Genomic DNA, 20,403 nt, shown 5'->3' on the forward strand with positions numbered 1-20,403 from the left:
TGCTCCATGTGGAGTACTTTAGAATGAGCCATCTTTCATTTTTTTTCCATGGAGTGGTTTCGGAGATATAGAAGTGCAGTTTTTCAGTTTTTCCAAGATTGCACCTATAACAGCATAATTATGATTTAAAAATTATACAGGAGGAGCTCCTATGGTGAAAATTTTGTGTCAATCGGACCAACAGTTGCAGAGAAAACAAATGTTAAAGGGAATATACCCACAAAATGCCGGCGGAAGGGCTGGACTGACAGACAAACGCTGTTCCAGGGGGCATTGCCGCATGGGCTACACCGTAAAACTAAACGGCATGTAAATTCCAAGAACATTCCAACGAGATTCCACAGTATCTCATTCCAAGAACATTTTAAATAGGCCCCATATTTGTTAGTATTGGACACCAGTAGCCAAATCAAAGGGCTCATTGAGAATAAATTTGATCTCTCTTGGACTGTACAATGTACGGCTCTTTGGCCGGCATTGCTTCACTGCTTTATTTACTTATTTCCCGACAATCACCCCATCCTTTTCCTTTGCAGAGCTGCTGGATTTCAGTCAAAGGCCACTCATTCGCCCAACAAACTTTTACATCAATCTCCGCTAATTTGACCTCATTATTTCCACTAATTAAATCTCCAGATCTATGCAGTTCCACTTTATTAGAGCCGTTCGAATTGCCGTCTTGTCTAAAATGTCATGTCTTCATGTCAAACTCTGCACGGGATACCATGCACATTGGTCTTCAACTAATACATTAATTCCTCCCCTTTGTTCGCGATCAGATCACTTGTTCTTCCTCTGCTTTTGAGACTCACTAGTCTTCGACGTTGCATATGCATTTTGGATTCTAAAAGACACTAGAAAGCATCTGAGAATGCAAAGCACGTCCACGTCCGCTTTGTATTCACACGTCCTCTTATTCTTATTCTTCCGGATGCTAAAGTAAACATAACAAACACAACAGGAAAATTGACGATGTTATGCAGCCTTGACCTTTGACCTTTTGATCTAAAAACAAAACAAAAAACAATCGGCTTCGAAGCTGTGATTCGTGAACCAATTATTAATTGAACCAATCCATATGCAAATTCTTTAAACTAGCAACAGTACCCACCCTACGGGCGGGGCTTCAATTGGGAAGCCAAAATGAAAAGGTAAAATATCAGAAATTGAAGGCTTTTTTTATTTTAAACGATTCATATAAACATCCGTCAAATCATATCACACGCAAATCATCAAAATCTAAACAGTACATGGCTAAACAGTACATGGCTAAACAGTACATGGACGATCACGTCCCACGTACGTCTCGCTCGCTCTCATGTTGTCCCGATAATGATCCTTCCGCAGGTTCACCGACGGAAAACTTGTTACGACTTTTACTTCCTCTAGAGTCTAGACAGTCAAGTTCGCTCATCTTTTCGATGCACCGGCACGAGCCGAGAACGGCTCGTGCAGGGGCTGTTCCGAGGATCTCATCAAACCGTCCGATTGGTAGTAGCGACGGGCGGTGTGTACAAAGGGCAGGGACTTCATCAACGCGAGCTGATGACTCGCGCTTACTGGGAATTCCTCGTTCGTGGGACAGTCTCAAGCCCCAGTCCGCATCACAGATGGGGCTCAGTGGTTTACCCGAGCCTGACGGCGAAGGGCAAGGTACATGCTGGCCCGTTCAGTGTAGCGCACGTGCGGCCCCGGACATCGAAGGGCATTAAACGTTCATTAAACATTAAACGTTCATTAAACATTAAACGTTCATTAAAGGATTACGAAATGAAAAACATTACGAAATTACGTTCACACTGTCACGTCAAACACTACCGTGAACACATACATCGTCACAACTTCGTCACAATGAGAACATCGTCACAATGAACGTTATGTGAACGCGAATGTTATGCGGGAGTCCAAACCTGAGAATGCTGGAGACCAAAGCTGAAATTGGGGAAACTAAATAGCCTATTTTACTCCCAGGGTTCCCAGGATTACCCACCCAAAATATATTTGCGATCGGTTCAGCAGTTTTTCCGGTACCTCCGAACAGACAGACGGACATTTGATGCATTATAGTAAGATGTTAAGTCAATCAAATGAAAATTGGCAATTTTATGCAACCTTAACATTTTACTTTATGATCTAAAAAAAAAACAATCGTCTTGTAGCTTTTGATTGATGAACCAATTAAGTGACCAAACATGCAAATTCTTTAAATTTGAGGTCAATCGGGTGAAAATTGGCAATTTTATGCAACCCTGACCTTTGACCTTTTGATATAATAAACCAATCAGCTTCTAGCTTTTGATTGGTGAACCAATTCAGTGACCCAATATGCAAATTCTTAAAATGTCAGGTGAATCGGATCAAAATTGATGATTTTATGCAACCTTGACCTTTGAGCTTTTGATCTAAAAAAAATGGGCCTCTAGTTTTTGATTGGTGAACCAACTCAGTGACGCAGTATGCAAATTCTTAAAATTTCAGGTCAATTTATTGAAAATTGAAGCTTTTATGTGATTCTGACCTTTGACCTATTGACATTTTCACCAAATTCTTAATTTGCGTTCTCCGTATTTTCATAATAAAGCTTTGTTGAAAATTTGATGACAAAACTCAAATGGTAAATGTAAATTTCATGTCAATTGGATTAAAATTGATGATTTTATGTGACGCTGTCCTTTTACCTTTAGATCAAATTATTAATTGGCCTTCTCCGTATTTTCATGACAAAGCTTTGGTGAAAATTTGATGACAATAGCTAAAATGATTTTTTTTTTAAAACAAGCGTTACGCCTAGGTCCCCCTTCGGTGAAGTGATGTGAGTTGACAAAGTGGAAGACGAAAGGCGGCCATCTTGGATTTTGAAGTGGCGACCCAATTTTAAATAGACTTCTTCCTTATGCCTAGATACACCCACACACCAGATTAGAAGTAAGTAGTTCGTTTATTTTTCAAGATATTTCGCTCACAAGGTTCAGACATATATATGGTGGCGGCCATCTTGGATTTTAACGTGGCGACCCAATTTTCAATAGCGTTCTTCCTTATGCCTAGATACACCCACACACCAGATTAGAAGTTGGTACTTCGCTTATTTTTCAAGATATTCCGCTCACAAGGTTCAGACATATATATGGTGGCGGCCATCTTGGATTTTGACGTGGCAACCCAATTTTCAATAGACTTCTTCCTTATGCCTAGATACACCCACACACCAGATTAGAAGTTGGTACTTCGCTTATTTTTCAAGATATTCCGCTCACAAGGTTCAGACATACATGGCGGCGGCCATCTTGGATTTTGACGTGGCGACCCAATTTTCAATAGCGTTCTTCCTTGTGCCTAGATACACCCACACACCAGATTAGAAGTTGGTACTTCGCTTATTTTTCAAGATATTCCGCTCACAAGGTTCAGATATACATGGCGGCGGCCATCTTGGATTTTGACGTGGCGACCCAATTTTCAATAGCGTTGTCCCTTATGCGTAGATACACCCACACACCAGATTAGAAGTTAGTAGTTCGTTTATTTTTCAAGATGTTTCGCTCACAAGGTTTAGACATATTGTTGCGGAAATGGCCCTTAGTGGTTTATTAAATATAGAATTAGTTCAGGTCCCCTCTTAGATGTATGTTTACCATAGATCGTCTGTACTGGGATGGTAGTTTTGTGTCGGAAGGTGTAGCAGGCTGTTTTGTGTGGTGCATTGGTGGTGTACAAGAGACGGTTCCCTTTTAATTACATCTTGACAATCAAACAAGGTGCAAGTTCCATTAAGACCGGCCTCGGTTGCAATGCCATGATCGAGGCAATGGATTGACGTGAGAAAGCGCGATTGAGCGGGCAAAAACGACAAGCGCCGTCAAAAACCGGAAGCGGCGCTTCGAGGGGTCGCTGAGCAAGTGCGAGGGAAGAGGTGGAAAAAGATGCATGCGCGGATGGCGTGTGGACAGGCCTTCGCGGCGGACGAGAACCACCAAGGCGAGTGAGAATAACGGAGTTCTCTCTCTCTCTCGGAAGAAGGGAGTTCGACAATCGTGCTGATCGCGTGGCCGCCGTTTCGCGACGCTTGATGCGTGGCCGATAAGAGGGCGGGCCGCCATTTGGCAGACTGCAGGCCCAAGCGGGGCCTTCAAATCCGGCGACATCGGCTTGTTACGAGCTGCATTCGCCCTTTTCACATCTTCACCTCTCGTCCATCAACACCACCAAGTACCCCCTGTCTTGTATGAATGTTGTCCAGGCCTAAGGTTTATCTCGTTAGGGTCACCCCGCGAAACCCTTAATTGTAGCTCCCTAGATAAGAGCGGGTTATTACTCATAGTTGAATTATAATGTTATCATGAACGCCTTGCTTGTTTTGTGTACCCTAATGTTCCCCCATTAAATCTGGTTGATTCGTATGGAAGTTGCCGCACTGCATTCATCTGTGTCGCATTGAAGAGCAATCCGCTCGATTTGTAATTAAAACCAAACTGGCTACAGGTTGCGGCAGACTTCGCTCGGTCTCTGACAAACCCAACCTGTAGCGATGGGTGTCTCCCCAACTGGCAAGGCACAGGTGTAATTTGGTATCGCGATAGAGGCGCGTAACCCGAGATCTGTGTCGAACCAGCCGGCGTTGCACCCGTGGGACGGCCGTGCCGGGAGGCGCGACCCGTCACCTACAACACTGGTGTCAGGAGTCAGGATTTGGACCTGGGGTGCATTTCGCACCCCGAACATCGATTGTGAGAGGCGCGTAAAGAAAAAAAAAAAAAAAAAACACGTCGCTCGCAAATTCCAAATTTGGTTTCATTTTTATTTTGAGTGGATTGGGTGTCAAACTTCGTAATTTATAAAGGAAGATGGAGTCGCAAAATGGCTGCGCGGCTCAGCAGCGTGACACGAGGTGGGAGAGAATCGGTATTAAGAGTGCAACGAGCCGCACATCACGAAGAAAACGCTCCCACCCACCGATCCAAACCACGTGGTCACAGCATGCGTCATGGCAAAATAAGCAGGACGACAATGCGTACATTAACGAGCTTCATGCACGATTGGACGATGCCTGGGAGCAGGTGGAGTGTAAGGAGGATTATATTGGGGAGTTACACACGAAATTGCATGAGGCACTACAGCAGGCAAGTGAGGTTCAGGAAAATGAGGAGCAAAGGGAGTCACAACAATTGGTCGATGCACAGGAACGAATTCACTGGACGGAAATGGCCTTGGCCGGCGCATTGCGAGACAACACAGATTCCAGATGGGAACGAGCACGGATTCTCGAATTGGAAGGCATAGGGAATCAATTGGTGGAAAAAGTCCAGGTACTACAGGGAGAAAAGAGGAAAGTAGAGGGGAGTACCCATGAGTTGGAACAACTGAAGGAAAAGGTAAGATCCGGTGATCAGACAAGAGAAAGCCTAGAACAGAAGATAAAAAGAGGGGAGGAATACATGGAACAAGAGAAGAGCAAACTGAACAAGAGAATAGAGAAAGAACAAAGCAGAAACGCCCGGGATCGGGAGAACTTGAAAAAGGAAAGAGAGGAACACGATTTGGAATTGGAACAACTGAAGGGAGAATTGTCTGAGAAATCAAGCCAGTTTCGGGAATCAGAGTACAGAGGAAATGAACTGGCACGTCAAATGGAAAGTAGCAAGGAATACGGGAAGAGGATGGACAAAAGGAGAGAGGAAGCATGCGAAAGAGTAGAGGAGATAAGTGAGGAAAAAGAGAGGATGGAGAGTGAAATGTTAAGGAAACACACTGGGCAGATTGAGCAGATAGAAGGTAAAGCAAGACTAAAAAATGAGATGGAGTTACAGAAACACCAAAACAAAGAAAGGGAATTACAAAACAAGCTGAGGATGTTAAGTGAGGAAAGAGAGAGGACGGAGAAGGAAACGTTAAGGAACCACACTGTGCAGATTGAACAGATGGAAGCCAAAGCCAGGTTAAAGAATGACATGGATGAAAGGGTAATGAAAGAACAACGAATGAAGCAGGAAAAGGAAATCAATCAATTGAGAGAAACGACGAGGTTGGAGAATGAAGCACAAGAGGGACGGTGGCATAAGAAACAAGAGGAATATGAATCGGAAATTGACCAATTAAAGGAGAAAGCAAGGGTGGAGTCCGCAGAGATGGAAAGACTCCGGAAAGGTAACGAACAACTAAAAAGGCTCAGAGAGGAAGAACGACTCAACTGGGAAAGAAAATGGAGCCAGGAAGTAGGGCAGCACAATAATGTGGGATGTGTGACGTCATCACAGGGAGGAATGTTAGTGGTGCAGGACTTGATTGGCATCACTCGTCGAATGAAACAACAATTGGAGCAAACCCTGGTGATGGAGACATGGAGGGAGTATACGGGGTTGTTGACTCATGAAACACATTTTGAGCAGGTCCAGCAAGTGAAGCTGACAGCCCCAGAGGAGTGTGGCGAACCAATGATGAGCGACCGGACCGATGTGACTTTGGAACGAAGCAGGTACGTGGGCATCTGCATACATGGTGCGGATGATGAGCTTAAGTTCGCAATTGGATTTGATGTTAATCAAGAGACTCTGTCCGATGGGGTGCACGTATGCGTGACACCTGAATGTGTGGATGGAATGCCTGTGGATGAATGCTGTGAGCCCATAGTCCAGTTTACAGCACCGGGGTGTGCTGTCAAGGCCGAAACGTGTGTGAGTGCGGAGCATGGAATGAGTGGTGACGTAGGAAATAGGTTCGAGGTGCAAGGGGAAATAGAAATTCCACCAGGAGCAGGCTTTAGAAAGGGGATTGTAATTTCTCCCTCAGCTTCACAGGAACTTCGAGGTAGAGCGCAGATGCGTAGCAGGCGGCGTTGGCATGCGTCACATACTCCCTGGACCCATTTTCGAACAAGAGGGGCCCAGCAACGACACCGCCAGGTGTCCCTTGGTCATCGGACCTCTCTGAGGACACGAGGGGTTCGGCTAGCTAAATGGGATTTACCTGTCTTCAGGGAATTAAAGAGAAGAGGGGGAGGCCGCTCCCCCAAGTGGGGTCTACCTGACTTCCGCGAACCCTGGAGAAAAGGAGGGGGTGGACCACGACCCCAATTGAGACGTGACCCTTATGAGCCGTGGCGGAAAGGCGGCGGGGCCATGTAAGGGGTAATGAGGGATTCCTTCCCTCACTCCCTTTCCAATGAGCCACAGAAGCAGGCCAGATTGGAAAGAAAAAAAAAAAGGGAATTCTTGACTGAAAATAATATCGAGAGAGATTGCAAATTGAGAGACTGACAGAAGAGACAAGAGTGGCACAAGTGGATGTGCGTGACTATTTAAAAAAAAAAAAAAAAAAAAAATGAGAGAAATAGTGGGGACATGACAGACAGGGCGTTAAACACCCCTGCAAAAAGTGGAAGGTGTTGGATGGTGTTGTGGACTGGGTGTGTGGCACTGTGGAATGAATGACGAAGGTGTTTGGGATGAATGGCGTGATTGTGTGAATGAGGAGAGTGAGTGCGAACAATGTACCCTGTTGGTAGGAGTCTCCTAACCAAGTGAGTGTAGGTTAGGGGGACTTAGTGGATTTGACGTGGATTCTGGCTGCTGTTCCATTGTGCAGGCGGACTGCTAGGGGTAGGTGCAGCCAAGGTATGGTGGTACTGGCTGGGAGTGTGACATGGTATTGGAAGTTGGTGAGTCGGGAGGGGACACCAGACAGTAGGGTTTAGAGTGCTAAGAGAGCACAGTGTGGGGGCTAGAGAGCCACCCGGTTAGAGTGCTTGGAGAGCACAGTGTGGGGGCTAGAGAGCCACCCCTTATTTAGGAGCGCCAGAGGCGCGCTCAGGTGAACCCCGAGGTCGCTGGGTGTCCCCCACCACCTATTGGAAGCAGGCAAAGAGGCCTAGTTGTAGTCACACTCCCCAGCCAATGAGTTATGCCTGGCACCACCAAGTGAAGAAAAAGAGACAAATAAGGGCCTTGCCCAGGTTTAAAAGAATGGAACAGTGTGCCAGGTTGGGAAAAATGGGTCATTAGGATCATTGTGGCAATGGCAGGGTTTGTGCCATTGGTTAGAGCTTCAAGTAAAAGGTTAGGTTCGATGAACTCTCCTCCGCACCATTCATGTGTGACACCTGGTACGAGTCGTGTTGATGGGAAAGTTGTGAACAAGGGCCAGGTTCGGTCGCCCTCTCCAAGTGCCAGAGAAGCCACCAGTGTGTCATGAGCACACAGATAACAATTGATTAAGAAGCACACCATCCTGTCAGCTAAAAAGTGAAAGGACTTTTTAAGAAGACCATACTAAAACAAGTCGTACCAAGATAAGTCAGGCAAGGAAGGTTAAGGGTACTCTTCATTTTGCCTGGGCTGAGGTCATCACCCCCACTTGCACCCTCAAGAATGCCTCCAGACTGCATTTGCTTACCATCGGTAGAACTGTGCCACCTGCTGTCCAAGGCAGGGCTTGTTGCCTGCTGCTGCTCGGTTGTGTGCCATGTGGGCCGAAGCATTTTTGTGGGCCATGGAGGCCAAAGTGCTTTTGCGGGCTGTTGCAGCCGAAGATTCATGCCGTCTTGTGGGCTCAGTGGGCCGAAGGACTCTTTGTGAGATTAGGCCACTGGGCCGACTGAACTCACCTGGTGAGAGGCCAATAAGGCCACGAAGTAAGGAAACCCCTCTGGGGTGAAGACACAACACTGCCGGGAGGAGGCGTGAAGGAGCGAACACGTCAAGAAGCTTTGAAACTCTGAATGTCTTGCTCCGATGTGAATATTGGTGTCGAAAGTAACATTGAATGCCCTCCTGCGCAAATGCATAATTAGAATGTTAAGTATTGTGCATAGAGTGTGGATGTGTTTGTTAGATTAGTGATCCGACACACTAGGATAGGGACATGCCAATCTTACTGATACTTTGCTTCTTGGAGTTAAGTGCTTGCAATGTTGTGGGTTAGAGTAAATGGGAGATTTGTGCTGTACGTTAGACAGGGCCATTCCCGCGGGCTGCCCCTAGTGGAGGCTCGGGAGAGCCTCGGGAGAAAGGTGGGGGTAGTGTTGCGGAAATGGCCCTTAGTGGTTTATTAAATATAGAATTAGTTCAGGTCCCCTCTTAGATGTATGTTTACCATAGATCGTCTGTACTGGGATGGTAGTTTTGTGTCGGAAGGTGTAGCAGGCTGTTTTGTGTGGTGCATTGGTGGTGTACAAGAGACGGTTCCCTTTTAATTACATCTTGACAATCAAACAAGGTGCAAGTTCCATTAAGACCGGCCTCGGTTGCAATGCCATGATCGAGGCAATGGATTGACGTGAGAAAGCGCGATTGAGCGGGCAAAAACGACAAGCGCCGTCAAAAACCGGAAGCGGCGCTTCGAGGGGTCGCTGAGCAAGTGCGAGGGAAGAGGTGGAAAAAGATGCATGCGCGGATGGCGTGTGGACAGGCCTTCGCGGCGGACGAGAACCACCAAGGCGAGTGAGAATAACGGAGTTCTCTCTCTCTCTCGGAAGAAGGGAGTTCGACAATCGTGCTGATCGCGTGGCCGCCGTTTCGCGACGCTTGATGCGTGGCCGATAAGAGGGCGGGCCGCCATTTGGCAGACTGCAGGCCCAAGCGGGGCCTTCAAATCCGGCGACATCGGCTTGTTACGAGCTGCATTCGCCCTTTTCACATCTTCACCTCTCGTCCATCAACACCACCAAGTACCCCCTGTCTTGTATGAATGTTGTCCAGGCCTAAGGTTTATCTCGTTAGGGTCACCCCGCGAAACCCTTAATTGTAGCTCCCTAGATAAGAGCGGGTTATTACTCATAGTTGAATTATAATGTTATCATGAACGCCTTGCTTGTTTTGTGTACCCTAATGTTCCCCCATTAAATCTGGTTGATTCGTATGGAAGTTGCCGCACTGCATTCATCTGTGTCGCATTGAAGAGCAATCCGCTCGATTTGTAATTAAAACCAAACTGGCTACAGGTTGCGGCAGACTTCGCTCGGTCTCTGACAAACCCAACCTGTAGCGATGGGTGTCTCCCCAACTGGCAAGGCACAGGTGTAATTTGGTATCGCGATAGAGGCGCGTAACCCGAGATCTGTGTCGAACCAGCCGGCGTTGCACCCGTGGGACGGCCGTGCCGGGAGGCGCGACCCGTCACCTACAACAATATATATGGTGGCGGCCATCTTGGATTTTGACGTGGCGACCCAATTTTCAATAGCGTTCTTCCTTGTGTGTAGATACACCCACACACCAGATTAGAAGTTGGTACTTCGCTTATTTTTCAAGATATTCCGCTCACAAGGTTCAGACATACATGGCGGCGGCCATATTGGATTTTGACGTGGGTTGCACCCACACACCAAATTAGAATTCGGTCCTTCATTTATGCACGCACGCACATACACACGTATGCAGGCACACACGCACGCACGGGAAAACCATAGTCCCCCTTTCGCTCCGCGGTGCGACGGGGGACAAAAAGTTATGGCCCGGACAGACAGACAGAGAGACACACACACACGGATATCGTGCACACACACACAAACACACGTCTAATCACCCTCCTCATTTCATAAAGGTAGAATAAGTTTACAAGGCTCTTTTACGACACTTTTTGGCATCTAGATATCTAAAGGAAGCAAAATAAAATCCATCGGGTTAGCCATACATTCATGGCCATTTATGAAAGGCGTGCAAATGATAACGCCACTTCCTTTGCACTAATAATCCGCTTGTGGCATCATAGCCAAGTGGGGAGGATAGCGCCATTGACCTTGTTGGGAGTGAGTACAATCGAAGCCGAGCCGAAGGGATGGTGAGAGAAGCAGCACAGTAAAGTAAAGAAAGAATGAGCGAATGGGGGTGAAGCTAAAAGCTGTGCATATGTTGTCACAGTGCCATAGGTGAAAGTGCCCCTGGGCAGCGCTGGGTAAAGGGTGAAGTGGTAGAGGTAGGTGAAGTGCCACTCTGTGCAAATGACAACGGTGAAAAGCCAGCTCAGATTAATGGGGTGGGTGAAGATGGGGCGGTAAAAGCCCACAGAGTTCCTGAGATAACTTCGGGGATGTGCTGGCAAGACCGGAATAATGAGCACAAGGTATTTGGGAGTCAGTGTCAGATATGTCGGAAGGAGCATGCTTAGCTCGAGCCTGTGAGTGCTCCGGGAAGCCCGAGACAACAAGTGCAATCGAGCGCCCCATTCAAAGAACATCAACTTAGCCAGGACAAGCACGGCATCTTGTAAAAAGAGCATTAAGTAATCAAGTCGAGTGAACAGCAACTGATTAAAAGGGCATCAGTTAAACAGATTGAGTCAGCAACTGATTAAAAGAGGATCAGCCAACCAGGTTGAGTTCAGCATGGAACGCCCAGGTAACAAACAGGAATGAGAAACAAGAGTCAGAGTTCTGTAGCAGAGTGTGAGCTCCGCGTATTCAGAATATCAAGAAAGAGCTATGGGCCTGGGCCAGACTCAATAACCGTCCCCTATCTGCTCATTTCCCACCTTCCCATTTTTGCAATACAGTCCATCAAGAGAGTAGTCTGCCTCAACCCTGTGACTGTTTCTTTGATCAACAAATGTGGTTCATTTATTGACTTCTATTTTACTTAAGTGAAGTGATGATGAGTGGCAATACTCAGCCTTACCAATAATGGACAACCTAAGTCTGAACTCGTGTCTGCACTAGTGTATCTCCATGAACGGCACTCAGTGCTAGTAATAAGGATGCAGAATCAAACAAGAACGGCACTCAGTAGAGAGCATACCTCCCTCCACCTGGGCAATTCCACGGTTACTCACATTACATATACATATAGATGCATTAATGTAATGTATTGTAATGTGAGTAACCGTGGAATTGCCCACCTGGTTGTCCATTTCACCCAATGGTGAAGATTCACTTTAAAAATTATACTACATGGATCCGGATTCAGATCTTCACCAAAATGGAATCGATTCTCTCTTGTCACACATACAACCGGTCCACCAAGTTTTGTCCAAATCTGTCAATAACGTTTTGAGATATCGTGCTATATGATTGTTTTTGGCCCTATCTCTCAATGGTGAAGAATCACTTTAAAAATTAAATAATTCTCATATCCGAATTCATATTCAGATCACCACCAAAATCGAATCAAATCGTCCTTGTCAGACACCCAAACGGTCGACCAAGTTTCGTCCAAATCCATCCACAACTTTTTGAGATATCCTGCTATGCATCGTGTTTGGCCCTATCTCCCAATGGTGAAGAATCACTTTTAAAATTCTAGGAGCCGGATCCGAATCCGGATCTTCACCAAAATCGAATCTTTTTTTTTTTTTGGGATACTGAATCGAGGCTCGTGAAAGAGCTAACATTTATTTCACAAACAAATCAACCAGACAAACAAAATATATAAAAGAGGGAGCGGAAGACAAGATGGGGAGAGAAGGGGAAGCACACAAACACAACATTTGAGAGCAGGGAGAAGTGTGGGAGGGAGAGGGCTTGGGGGGAGGAGGCGTGGGAAGGGGGGGGGGGGGGGGGGAGAGGTATAAAACACAAGGAGACCAAGGACTTCCAGGACAGAAGTTGGTCCACATACGCTACATCTCTGCCAAATTTCGTCCAAATCCGCCCACAACTTTTTGAGATATTTTGTTACAAACGGACAAACAAATAAACAGACAGACAGACAGGGCAGAAAATATAACCTATTGTGACTCAGAATTTGCCTCCACTTGCTAGGACTTGTGACTAAATACTGAGCCTTGTCTGTTGACCTATTGGAAACAAAATCAAACAGGTATAACAATTTTGAAATAAATTTTCCAAGATAAGCCATGGAACATACAGGACAGTGCCTTCAGAAAGTTTTCACACCCCTTGACTTTGTTTTTACATTTTGTTGTGATACAACCTAAATTTAAAATGGGTTGAATTGAGATTTTTTTTTTTGTTAATGATCCACACATAATACCCCATAATGTCAAAGTGAAATTGTTTTTCAAAAAATTTAACAGAATAATTAATAATGAAAAGCTGACATGTCTTGAGTCAATAAGTATTCAACCCCTTTGCTATGAAACTCCAAATTGAGCTCAGGTTCATGCAATTTCCTTTGATCATTCTTGAGATGTCACCACAACTTGATTGGAGTCCACCTGTGGTGAATTCAATTGATTGGACATGATTTAGAAAGAAACGCACCTTTCCATATAAGCTCACACAGTTGACAGTGCATGTCAGAGCAGAAACTCTACCATGAAGTCCAAGGAACTGTCCGTAGAACTCTGTGATAGAATTGTGATGAGGCATATATCTGGGAAGGGTATAAAACAACTTCGAGAGTGTTGAAAGTTCCCAAGAGCGCAGTGAGCAACAGCAATAGGAAATGGAAAGAATATGGAGATATCCAGACAGTTGCTGTCTGGGCTTTATGGGAGAGTGACGAGACGAAAGCCACTCCTGAGAAAAAGGCACATGACAGCACATTGGAGTTTGCAAAAAGATACGTGAAAAACTCTGAGGTAAAAGATTCTGGGTCTGATGAAACGAAAATTGAACACTTTGGCCTGAATGCAAAGCGCTATGTCTGGCAGAAAAAACCGAGCAGAGCTCATCACCCATCTACCACCATCCCTATCGTGAAGTATGGTGATGGCAGCATCATGCTATGGGGATGCTTTTCAGTGGCAGAGACAGTGAGACTTGTGAGGATAGAGGAACAATGAATGGAGTCAAAAACAGGCAAATCCTTGAGGAGAACCTGCTTCAGAGGGCAAAAGATCTTAGACTGTGGCGAAGATTTGCTTTCCAGCAGGGCAATGACACCAAGCATACAGCCACAGCAAGACTGGAATGGCTTCAGAACAAGAACATGAAAGTCCTTGAGTGGTCCAGCAAAAGACCAGACTTCAATTCCATTGAGAATCTGTGAAAGGACTTGAAAATTGTTTGTCATCGAAGCTCTCCATACAACTTGACATAGCTTGAGCAAATGTGCAAGGAAGAATGGGAGAAACTCCCTAAATACAGATGTGCAAAGCTGAAACAGACATACCCAGGAAGACTCAAAGCTGTAATCACTGCCAAAGGCAATTGACTCAGGGAGTTTAATACTTGTGGAAATTAGATATTTCTGTATTTAATGTTTAATTATTCTGTAAGAATTTCGAAAAAAATAATTCCACTTTGACATTATAGGGTATTATTTGGAGATCAGTGACAAAAAATATCTCATTTTAATCCATTTTAAATTCAGGCTGTAACACAACAAAATGTGAAAAACGTCAAGGGGTGTAAATACTTTCTGAAGGCACTGTATCACAAGAGCAAAACAACAACAGCAACAACAAAACTAGTCAGGCTTCTCCACTCATCAACACCACCTATCAGAGCACCACCAGGAATACAAATGATGTTATCTGCACAATCATTTGTCTTGATAGTCGATTGAAAACGCAATTCAGAGATTAACAATAAGCTCACCTACTTATCTTTCGATGAACATTAAAACACATTCTGCATTTTTAAGCACAAGGTTGAGAGAACATTCCAAGTCCCCCACAATAGAGTATATAGAGTCTGGGCCCTGTGCTTTTTCTGGTCTTCATCAATGATCTCTCCGACTCTCTGGAAAATCTTCTCTATCTCTTTGCTGATGACTCCACTCTCTGCCGCTCCATACCTCATCCCTCACATCGGCAGTCTGCAGCCTCCTCACTCTCTGCAGACCTGGACAAAATCACAGACTGGTCAAACAAGTGGAACATGTCTTTCAATCCTGACAAATCTCACACTTTTACTATGTCTCTCCGAAAAGACCGACTGGACAACCCTCCCTTCTACTTTCTCAACAAACCTCTTCAAGAAGTTCTGTCACTCAAGCTCTTGGGTCTCACTATCTGCCATGATCTTTCCTGGGAAAACCACATTTCAAATCTGGCCTCCAAAGCCAGTTGCCGACTGGGCATCCTCCATCGTGCGAAGTCCTTCCTTGGCACACCTGAGCTCCTCACCACATACAAGGCTTTCATCCGCAGCTCAATGGAATACTGTTCCCCCCTCTGGGCTGGTGCTCCTGCCTCACACCTAGCTCGTCTTCACGCTGTAGAAACCACAGCTTTCAGAATCATTAGAATCTCCTGCGATGAAGCTAACTCTGAGGGCCTTTCACTCACTCACCGCAGGCAGGTTGATGGTCTTTCTGTCTTCTACAGACTCCTCTCCGGCCTTGCTCCCCCAGCTCTCTCTGTGCTCTGTCCCCCAAATATTCCTATAGGTCGCACAGGATCTGCCTGCAACCCTCTTATGGTTAAACTGCCAAAATCAAGACTCTCTATTCACCTTCACTCATTCATTCCTCTTGTCTCCTGCCTCTGGAACAAACTCCCTCACTCTCTTCAATCCCACTCCTCCCTCCAGGTCTTTAAAATAGCTGTTCACCACCATCTCCTATCTTCCCTCATCCAAAACCTTGATCTTTTCTACCCCCATTAATTCACTGCAGATCCACTTTTTTGAAATACCGACCTCTTTCCTGGAAGTCCGAGCAGTGTCCATGTGTTTTATACCACTCCCTCCCCCCGGCAATAACGTTTGTAAGTAAACCCCGTTTTAGAAGAGTAAACCCCGTTTGGCCAACCTCTTGATGGTAAGAACTTTAAAGAAAGCGATGTGTGCAGTTTTTTGGACATGGAAGAAACAACATTGTAAAATACCATTAAAGTTTTCATGCAGAACAAACATCAGGTGGCTCAGCAATCAATATTATATAGCGTTGGTTCAGCTGAAGCAGTTTCTTGGCAAGGTTCATGCTGGGCAGTTTGCCATTTCTCTCCCACAGTAGTTCGGGCAGGAATTTGGAATTTGGTCATGGTGCTGGAAATAGTTGGCCTACTCTTTGCGAAGGACACCATGTGAATTCTAATGTCTATCAACTAATGCTGGCAGACAGGAGGTCTAGATCAGATCACATTACTGTAGGGGGTACCAGGAAGCATGTGCCACATCAGCTATTGCTGCATGCATCCTGACCTACAGGAAGGAAATGCCTGGCACACATTAACCTGTCTGTGGTGCACAAAATAGTTCTGGGGGTAACTAGGAACAATTTAAGTTTTAACAATTTAGCTTCCATACATTCAAAGTACACTTGCTCACTATTGTGCTGAAATTTCAGCTTCCTAGCTCAAAGGATGGCTGAGATATCGCCCGGACAACCAAGAAAGAAAACAAACAAGTACAGATACATTCAAAGTACACTGCCCCCATGCCAAATAAATAAATATCCTCCAGCACGGCATTGCCGGAGCGCCTTCAGCGCCCGGCGATACCGCCGTGCAGCACATAGAGATGGTATTGGGAGGGAGAGGTGTACAATAATTGATTGATTAATTGCATAATTAAAATCAATAATTAATAATCATAAAATAATTTCTTAATCAATTGGCTAATAGCTAACCTCAACCATCAATGTTTCATCCGAAGCTGTAACTTTTTGAAAATTAATTAAATAAGTCATTTATTGACAATATATATATATAATTAATTGATTAATCAATACATACCAAATCGATTAATTGATTAATCAATAAATCAAAAATATCCTTTAGAGCCACATCACATGGTCACTGTCGTGTCCAAATATCAGCTTCATAGCTCAAAAGGTGCCTGAGATATTGGCAGATAAGAAAGTAAATAAATAAATGATTAATAATGAAAATAAATAAATAATAATCATTAAAATTTTAAATAATTAATCAATTGGCTAATAGAATACCTGAACCATCACCGTTTCATCCAAATCTGTAACTTCTTCGCAGTAGAGTATATAGAGTAGAGTATATTCTTTATACAGTAGAGTATAAAAAAGTAATTGTCATTAATCGAATAATTTAATAAATTAAAAATACCCTTTACAGCCAAATCACTTGGTCATTGTCGTGCCCAAATATCAGCTTCCTAGCTCAAAAGGTGCCTGACATAATGCCCAGAAAAGAAAGGAGAGAAAGAATCGATAATAATTAAATAACTCCTCAATTAATTGATTAATCAAAAAACAAAAATACTGTTTTTGACAAAGGACTTGCTCAATATTGTGCCGAAATTTCAGCTTCCTCGCTCAAAGTATGGCTGAGGTAACGCCCGGACAAACAAACAAACGAACAAGAAAACGAGAAGACGTCATGCAGAGCACGATACTTGCAAAATCCACCCCCCCCCCCCTCCAAAAAAGGTTACCCTTGATCCATCAAATTGTCCATTTCATCAAGATTAAAATTGACGATCTTGATCAAAGCTCAGGTTCATAGAATGTAAAGTGACACTTTTTCATATGAAAATTGATGATTTTAGAAGTTTGACCTTGAGTTGACCTTTCACCTTTTGACCTCAAAATCGTGGGTTTTCCAATTTAGTGACTCAATATACAAATGCTGTTCAATTTTCAAGTCAACCGGATTCAAAATGGCGATTTTAGAAATGTGACCTCAGATGACCTTTGACCTCAAAGTCAATAGGCTTCTCCACTGTGACGACCTCTACAACTTGGTGAGGTTTCGTGAAGATCTGGTCTAGAATTGTGACCTGTAGGACGGTGACAAACAAAGAATGACAGAATAATGAAAAATCACTCATGGAGCGACACTTGGCAAAACAGTCAGACTCAGTCAGCTGACATGCAAATCCAATTCAAATTTCAAGTCAATCGGATGACAATTGAGGATTTTAGAAATTTGAGAAAGGTGGTTGACCGTAGGCCTATATTTGTCTCCAAAATAGTTGGAGGCTGAATTCAGTTAGCTGATATGCAAATCCTATTCAAATTTCAAGTCAATTGGATGAACATTGAGGATTTTAGAAATTTGGAAAAAGTGGCCTATGTTGACCTTTTGACCTTTTGACCTCAAAAATAAATAGGATTCTGTCTGACCACCAACTCTACCATTTGGTGAAGTTTCGTGCAGATTGGTTTAAAATTGTGACCTGTAGGCAAGTATAAGTGAGTGGACAGACAAACACACAAAAACACACACACAAACAAACCGGAGTGATCAACATACTTGTCCAAAAAAATTTTTTGGCCAAGTAACAAACGCAACTGACCAATATGCTTGAAAAATCTTCCGTTTTGCAAGTAACAAGCAAGACACCGGAGTGAAAACTGAGTACTCCCTTTCAGCTCACGTTATTGCCGGGCACCCTTCGGCGTCAGTAAACAAGAAAGAAACCGGAGTGAAAACTGAGTACTCCCTTTCAGCGCACGTCATTGCTGGGCCCCCTTCGGTGCCCGGCAATGATGTCATGGAGCCCCTGGAGATGGCATAGGAAAGGAGCAATGTACAAAAAAGCTCTTCTGGCTAAACAGTTGCATAGGCTCCATGTATTAGGCTTGAGCTTAGCAGAGCTGCGACCTCCTACTTCCCAGTAGGATTGTAGTGCAATGGGAATTTTAACGTACACCAACTATTGCCAGCAGATTGCCAGCCCGTTTAACGTCCATCCATTGACGGTGTTGGCTTAGCGGTCAGGGTGCCAGCTTAGGATCCTAGAATCCTGGGTTTGAATCCCGGTCAATCGCTGAATTAACGCCAGGGGGGTTGACTCGGCCTGTCATCCTTCCGAGGTCGGCAAATTGAGTACCAGTTCACTGGTAATTCCCTGTTTGTCATAAAAGGCGACAAACAAGGTTGGCGGCAGGAAGGGCATCCGGCCGTAAAACATTGCTTCAAAAAGGGGACCAACAAAAACAACAACAACCACGGTGCCCTAAAAAGGCCAACCTACGCTTTGTGGGGGGAAAATGGCCTCTAAAAGTTTTTTGTTTTTTTCATCTGAGGGCTGGCACGTCCATTGATTAATATATGTTGTGCTGGTAAATAAAAGAAAGAAAACATGATGGGCACATGATGGGGGTTTTTTTTCTTCCTCATTTACCAATTTGAATGGCATTAAAAAAACAATCGAAATACAGATTGATCATGAGACAAACAAAGTGCACATTTGAACCTTTTCATGAGATGGGACGGCAAATGTTCATCAATAATTGGGTGATGGATTGTATCAAACCCGATTTTCCTAAATTGATAGTTCACTGTGGTAGTTCTCAGGTCTGATCGGGCCAGTGAGATGTAGGTTCAGGATTAACGAGCTGTGAGGGAACGTAAAAGACAAGCTCGAGAATGAGCTCACCTCCAGTAGATGAGGACAGAAATGAGGAAGATGAGGCATGTGCAGGTAAGCGAAGCGACGACAACCAGTGGTATTCGCCAGTCTGCCCGCTCTCCAGCTAACAAGCGCTGCCCCGCTTGCTGGCCTGGCCTCACACACGCACGGACACAAGAGTGTGGAAAATGGGGACACACTGGTCAGTTGGCAAATCAATCACATAAGCCTTTTACAAAATGGCCTGAACGTTATTATTATTATTATTATTATTAGTAGTAGTAGTAGTAGTAGTAGTAGTAGTAGTAGTAGTGCTTTTGTTGGAAAGGTTACAGAGATTTGCGTTCAGAGCTCATGCAAGCTCAGGCAAACATATGTTCCCAGTTTAATGTCGCTCAATTCCTCATCTCTGCAAGTCCATGGTTTGAACTACAGTAGCCAAGGTAGAGCATTTTGAAGAGAAAGCACTACCAAGACAAATAAGGGGAAGGTAAAAGAACGCCAAAGAACACCAAAAAAAAAGAACGCCAAAGAACACCAAAAAGAATGCCAAATAACACATTTATACAAATAAGAGCAAAATATCTTGTGGGGAGACCGTACAAAGTGCATCATTTATAGTCCAGGTTTCCTTAAACTTTTGAACAGTGTTACTATATTCTGCCGCCTTGTACTCTGAAATAATGCGTGAGCGTATTAAGCCCTTCAGACATACAGAACTGTGTTCCACCACATCTTTCTCAATTTTTTCCTTCCTGGTTTTATATATTGCCATTTTTGCACAGGCTAAAATAAAGTTAACAAGGAGATCTCGTGACTTGCTTAGTTTCTTTACCGGGTGCCCGATGATAAAAAGTGTTGGAGAGAAGTGAAGCCAGAAGCGCAAGAGAAGATTTTTCATCAGTAAGAACACTGGTTCAAGACGGTGGCATTGAAGGTATATGTGAAATATAGTTTCCCTTTCACCACAAAAGCAGCAATCCTCTGAGACGTTAGTGAAGTGCCGCATCATAGATCCAGAGCTCAGTGCACCATGTAGCAACCTCCAACTTAAGTCTGCCATCATTCTTGGCGTTGGGTAGAGATAGAGTGAATCCCAACGTGGATGAACAGTCGAAGGAAGTGGAAGAATCTCACGCCAGGGAGTATCCAGTCGGGTTGCAAGAGCTATATAATGGAGCGAGTGGATCACTAGCAGGTATATATTTTTCCTTGATAGCCCACAGAACGACATTTCCACTGTGCCAGGGGTCTTACTCATATTGTTTGCAGGTATTGGCTGAGAGAGCTCGCAA

At 44.4% G+C, this 20,403-nt stretch overlaps 1 protein-coding gene across 1 annotated transcript in view; it reads right to left on the bottom strand.

Moving 5' to 3' along the window:
* Nucleotides 1-19,256, bottom strand: part of LOC137426001 (receptor-type tyrosine-protein phosphatase gamma) — a 383,032-nt gene extending 363,776 nt beyond the window's left edge. The window contains exon 1 of the mRNA XM_078776830.1: nt 19,136-19,256. The gene's annotated coding sequence lies outside the window, so the exon portion shown is untranslated. The remainder of the gene's footprint in view (nt 1-19,135) is intronic.
* Nucleotides 19,257-20,403: the final 1,147 nt, after the last annotated feature.

This window comes from Myxine glutinosa, chromosome 4 (assembly GCF_964187855.1).
Source record: "Myxine glutinosa chromosome 4, kmMyxGlut1.1, whole genome shotgun sequence".
Taxonomy (NCBI): Eukaryota; Metazoa; Chordata; class Myxini; order Myxiniformes; family Myxinidae; genus Myxine; species Myxine glutinosa.